Genomic DNA, 6,111 nt, shown 5'->3' on the forward strand with positions numbered 1-6,111 from the left:
TTGTGTTTTGTAAAATGTTGTGAGGGTTAAATGAGATAATGTAGGTCATACAATTGGCAAAGTAACTTTAGGAAGAATGAAGATTTATTTTTATTTTTTAAAGATTTTTACTATTCATGAGAGACATGCAGAGAGAGAAAGGCAGAGACATAGGCAGAGAGAGAGGCAGAGAGAGAGGCAGAGAGAGAAGCAGAGAGAGAAGCAGGCTCCACGCAGGGGGCCCGATGTGGAACTCTATCCCAGGACTCCAGGATCATGCCCTGAGCTGAAGGCAGGTGCTCAACTGCGCTGAGCCACCCAGGCATCCCCAAGAATGAAGATTTTCTAAGAACAGTCTTTGCTCAGCTAAGCCCTCTAGCCCTGGTGAAGGAGGTGAGAGGGTGAAGTTTTTTCCTGTTAAACATGAGGGAGTGGGGGATGGAATCCCAAGGCCCAGTGTTCCATCTGGTTGAAGCAGAGTCAGGAGCCCCTGTCCTGGGGTAGTGGCATCAGCAAGCAAGCTGGACACTCCTGAAGGCTCAGTGGTAGATGATGGACACTGGGGTGGCAGTTGGCAGCTTTAAGGTCTGGGGCGCATCTTGGGAGCCAGACCAGTACGGAGGCAAGTGTCAATTCTAGTCCCCACTCTGCCATCAATGTGGCCCACGGTACTACTAAGGCCTCACGATAGTGTGGAGGTTTCTTTTTTTAAATATTTATTTATTTTAGGGGGATTCCCTGGGTGGCTCAGTGGTTTAGCGCCTGCCTTCGGCCCAGGGCATGATCCTGGAGCCCCGGAATCGAGTCCCACATCGGGCACCCTGCATGGAGCCTGCCTCTCCCTCTGCCTGTGTCTCTGTCTCTCTGTGTGTCTCTCATGAATAATAAAAGCTTTTAAAAAAATAAAGATTTATTTATTTTAGAGAGATAGCATGTGTGAGTAGGGGCAGGGGCAGGGGAAGACAGACTCTCAAGCAGAGGCCCTGTGGAGCCTGACCGGGGCTGGATCTCACCACCCTGAGACCACCTGACCTGAGCTGAAATCAAGAAAGTTGGATGCTCAGCTGACACAGGTGCCCCCGCACAGAGGTGCCCAGTGCAGCCTTCCTTTGGGCTCAGCCCATCCAAGCTCCAATCAGGTTTAGTTACTTGACAACTATGTGATTTGGGGCAGGTTACTTAACACTCCTGGTGCTTCAATTCTCCCATCTGTAAATGGGAACCGTGAGGTGACTAGCTTGCTGTGAGAATTAAATGTGGGAAGGCAAACAAATTATGCAGAGGATACCAGCCTTACAGTGAGGGCTCACTAGCGATGCAGACTTGTTGGGATGGCCTGTCTGCATCACAGAAGTGGCAGGTGGTCCTTGGGATTCTTTCTGGTTTTGGAAGTCATCATCTTTCGTGTCTGACCCAGCTTCTCAGAGTACCCTCCTGTTCAGTTCTACCTACAGCCCTGAAGAATGAGAAAGCTCTTGAATAACTGAGAAAAACACCCTCTACCCCATGCGTTTTTGTGGGAAAATGAAGGCACTGTTTCTGCTGTGACCAGTCAAGTATGCTTCGACTTCTCAGTCCAGAGTCCACTCTGGGCTCTGATGGTTCAGTTTCACACCCAAGTCATTAATTCACACAACAAATGCCATCTGAGCATTTGCAGAACAGATTAATGGCTCACAGGATGGGCTCTGGAGTCAGATGTGCCTGAACTGGACTTGTGGTTAGGCTACACTTAGGTCTCCAGGACTCTGTTTCTTCAGCTGCAAAATGGAGAAATTAATTCCCATTTCTCAGGTTAATGTGAGGATAAAACCAAACACTGTCTTGAATCATCTGGGGCTGTTTTTAGCTACAAGTAACAGATTAGCTGACAAAACCAATCAAGGCGCTTAGTTCTCTCACAGAAGTTTCTGGATTTGGTAGCTCTGAAGTTGGCTGGGCAGCTATTCAGGCTCACTCTTTCTGCTCTGCCATCCTCAGTCTCTGGACCTTATGATCCCAAAGTAGTTGCTGCAACCCCAAGCTTCATATCCTCACAAACTCCTTTCTTACCTTAAACAATCTTTCTCCAACTGTAGCAGGCACAAGATTCACCCAAACAGCTTTTTAAAATCCCAGAGTCAGTCCCAGGTCCCTTCTCCCGAAATTCTGATTCCGTGAACGTGGGGCAGGACTCAAGAACTGCATGCTAACAAATTCGCAGGGATGCTGAGGCCCCAGAATTCATGGTAGCTTACCCTGGGAATGTGTCTTCCCCTAGTGCTAACTTTAGTCCTGAAGAAGAGGCTGGGGCGCCTGTGGTGGCTCAGTCAGTTAAGCAGTTAAGCATCTGCTTTCAGCTCAGGACAGGATCCTGGGGTCCTGGGACTGAGCCATGAGGCAGGGCTAGGGCAGTGGGTGGGGTGGGGTGTGGGGGTGGTCCATGGTCAGCCAGGAGTCTGTTTCTCCCTCTGCCCCTTCCCCCTGCTTGTGCTCTAACAAAGAAAATCTTAAAAACAAAACAAAACAAAACAGGCTGAGGAATGGATTCAAGTGCTGGTACTTTATTTGGAAGATGCAAGCCCAGGGTGGGTGGGGGTGGGGGAGGGGAGGGAGGAGGCAAAGCAGTGAGAGGAGGTGCATTATATCCTGTACTGCTTCCCAACAAGCTGCAAAGAGGCACAGTTGGTCACTCAGCCAGTATGTTAATTAACCCAGAGACTTTTCTGGAAGAGCGGAAAGGAGGAATTTTGGAGAAAAGGAGGTGGCAGTTAACCCAGTTCCCTCCCTTTCCATCTATCATTTCCTACCTTTCAACATTTGCTTCTGGGGAGCTTATGTCTCCACAGCTCTGGAGGGAATCAACCAGCCTCTTGGCTGCCTCTGAGGAAGCCAGAGCTCACTCACGCCCCTAGGAGTGGTTTTCCTTTGGTGGTTGGTACAGGGTGGGGTCCAAGTGGGAGCACTGAAGAGGCAGTTGAGAAATCTGGGAGAACCCACAGGAGTTGTGTCTACTAGAGGTAGAACTGCGCAGACAGTGGCAACTAGTTGAGTCCAAAGCAGATTTTAGATACTGAGCCAAGAGGATTTATTGATGGATTGATAATGGAGTGTGGGGAAGGGAATATTAAGGTTTTGATGGATGATGGTGCTGTTTACTCGTATGGGGAGAGCTTGAGGGGAAGTTACTTTGTCAAGAAAATTAATCTTTTGCCCATGTTAAATTGGTGAAGTCTATGAAGTGGTTTAACTCTGGATCTGAGGGGAGAGGTTCTTTCTGGAGATCAGAATTTGAGTCACATACACTGTCACATACATGGTATTTAAAGTCAGAGTGCCAGTTGTGGACACCTAAGAAAAGAGGTTGGTTGAAAAGAGAAGGGAGAGATGAGGCAGGACACAGGGCTGGTGGCCTGTTTACCAGGTGGGAGCAAAAGCCTCCTTCTCCAGGTGGGCGGAGGACAGCATGGGGGGTTGGCAGTGGTCATGAAGAACACACCTCTTTGGTGAGCTTTGCTGTAATGGGGAGCAGAGAAATGGGGCAGCGGCTCAAGAGGACCAAGGGAGGATGCTTTGAAAGTGTTTGCAGATGGGAAAGATCCACAGGGACGAGATGGAGAGGTGAGAGAAAGGGGACCGCTGCCCGAGTTCAGTCTCATAGCGCAGACGGAGGGATCCAGATCCCAAACTGCAGGCTCAGACTCAGAGAAGAGAGTAGGGGACGTGGGCACACTACACTGCAGGCAGGCGGTAGAGGAAAGGGGAGTGAATTCACCCTGTCTGACTCCATCTTCTAGGACTGAAGTTTGAGTCACTGAAGTGGGTTTGGGTTTGAGTCATTCAAGTCACTGAGGAAGGTGTTGGAGATGGCAGAGGAGACAAAGGTGGGAATTCTGAGGAGAAAAGGTAAGCGTGTCAGAGCAATGTGACAGGAGAGCTGGGCAGGGTTGGGGGGCCAGCAGAAGTGCGGGCCGAACCGTGAAGTGGGTTGGTTAGCGTGGCCAGTGGACATTGCAATGTTCAGCCGCAAGGTGCAGGGGCTGGAGATGGGCTGTGCATGGGAGGGGGAGGGGACCGGGTGGAGGGTGGTTTGGAGCTGGGCAACGACAGCTGAGCTGAGTGAGAAGGGAAGTGAAGACAGGGGAGAAGAGGTGACTGCTGGAGCAAAGTGCAAAGAGGTAGAGGCCATGGGTTGGAAATCTCAGTGAGGCTGGAAGAGGGGAAGGTTATTCTAAAAGGCAGTAATAAAAAGTTAACCACTGGACAAAACCGTATGTTTCAAAATACTAAAGACAAACAGCTACAAAAAAAAAAAAAAAATGAAGAGAAGGGGTGTCTGGGTGGCTCAGTCAGTTAAGTGTCTGCTATGGGCTCAGGTCATGATTCCAGGGTCCCAGGATAAAGCCCTGCCTGCATCAGGCTCCCTGCTCAGTGGCAAGTCTGCTTCTCCCTCTCTCTGCCCCCTCCCTACTTGTGCTCTTGCTCTCTCTCAAATGAATACAAAAAATTAAAAGAAAAATGAAAAGAGAAAAAAATAGACAACAGAAGGACTATATATAAAAGACTTGAGATATATATAACATAAAACAGTATGATGGATCAAGGCCAAACATATTTATCACTTTGTGCTACTGTAAAAGAACTGAGGAACATCTACAACGGATCTCTAGAATATACTGTTTTTTTTTTTTTTTTAATTTTATTTATTTGAGAGAGTGTGTGCAAGTGCAAGCTGGGAGAGGACCAGAGGGACAGGGGGAGAGAACATCAAGCAGACTTCCCACTGAGTGCAGAGCCTGTCTTGGGGCTTGATCTCATACCCCCAGACCATAACCTGAGTGGAAATCAAGAGTCAGTCACTTAATTGACTGAGCCACTCAGGTGCCCCCAGGATATACTGTTAAGTGAATAAGCAAGGTGGAGAAGTGTATAGTAGGCTCTCTTTTTTATAAAAGATTTTTTTTATTCATGAGAAACACAGAGAGAGAGAGGCAGAGACATAGGCAGAGGGAGATCTTCGCAGGATCCCTGTGGGGAATCCGATGTGGGACTTGACCCCAGGACTCCAAGATCATGCCCTGAGCTGAAGGCAGATGCTCAACCGGTGAGCCACCGAGGCATCCCTCTCTCTCTTTTTTAAAAAAAAATATTTGAGAGCAAGTGAGAGAGTGCAACAGGGAGTAGGGGAGGGGGAAGAGGGAGGAGCAGAGGGAGAGGGAGAGTCTTAAGCAGACTCCACTCAAAAGTCCACGTGGGTCTCAATCCCATGACCCTGAGTTCACAACCTGAGTGGTGGAAACCAAGAGTTGGTTGCCTAACCCACTGTGCCTACCCAGGTGGCCCCTACATAGTCATCTGTTTAAATTAAAAAAAAAAAAAAATAGAATGATTAAATTAAATAAAACAGGTCACTGAATGGAAAGAGAGGGAATAAGGTAGAGGACGTAGAAACAGAAATTAGATTTTGAATAGATCTCGTTTTGTAGATTAGACTTGGAACTACATAAATATTTTATGTATTAAACTAAAAGAAATTATTATTCTTTAATTCTATAAGGAAATGCAAGTTGACATTTTCTCATTTCCGAGCTATGTAGAAAGGACATATTTGCATCTAAATTTCCAGGTGTAACTCAGCTTTGTTAACATGTCACAGACTGCTTTACAGGAGTATTTTTATAGTAAAATACCATAATTTCATTATTCAATACCATATATTGTGCTTTGACTCATCATTTCCTCTGAGTTAACCCAAGAAGGGTTGCAGGACGCTAGGGAACTGCACAAAATATGGAGCGCTTCACAAATTTGCGTGTTCTCCTTGCGCAGGGGGCATGCTAATCTTCGCTGTATCGTTTCAATTTTAGAATACATGCTGCCGAAGTGAGCCCAAGAAATTCTTAAAAAATGGAAAAATAAATAAAACAGATTAATGTAAATGCGCATCCAGTCAGTAGCAAGCCACACAGAGAGAAACTATAGTAAATTTAAAACACAGTGAGCTGACTCTTATCTGCCAAGGAGGAAATATCCCCAAAACAAAGTACAAACAAAACCTTAAGGGATCCCTGGGTGGCGCAGCGGTTTGGCGCCTGCCTTTGGCCCAGGGCGCGATCCTGGAGACCCGGGATCGAATCCCACGTCGGGCTCCCG

The 6,111-nt window shown here is 47.4% G+C and overlaps 1 non-coding gene across 1 annotated transcript; it reads right to left on the bottom strand.

Moving 5' to 3' along the window:
* Window positions 1-5,742: 5,742 nt before the first annotated feature.
* LOC119870609 lies at window positions 5,743-5,849 on the bottom strand. Its single transcript, XR_005356260.1, has one exon. It is a non-coding gene; the product is annotated as a U6 spliceosomal RNA (small nuclear RNA).
* Window positions 5,850-6,111: the final 262 nt, after the last annotated feature.

Source organism: Canis lupus, chromosome 2, assembly GCF_011100685.1.
Source record: "Canis lupus familiaris isolate Mischka breed German Shepherd chromosome 2, alternate assembly UU_Cfam_GSD_1.0, whole genome shotgun sequence".
NCBI classification, from domain to species: Eukaryota; Metazoa; Chordata; class Mammalia; order Carnivora; family Canidae; genus Canis; species Canis lupus.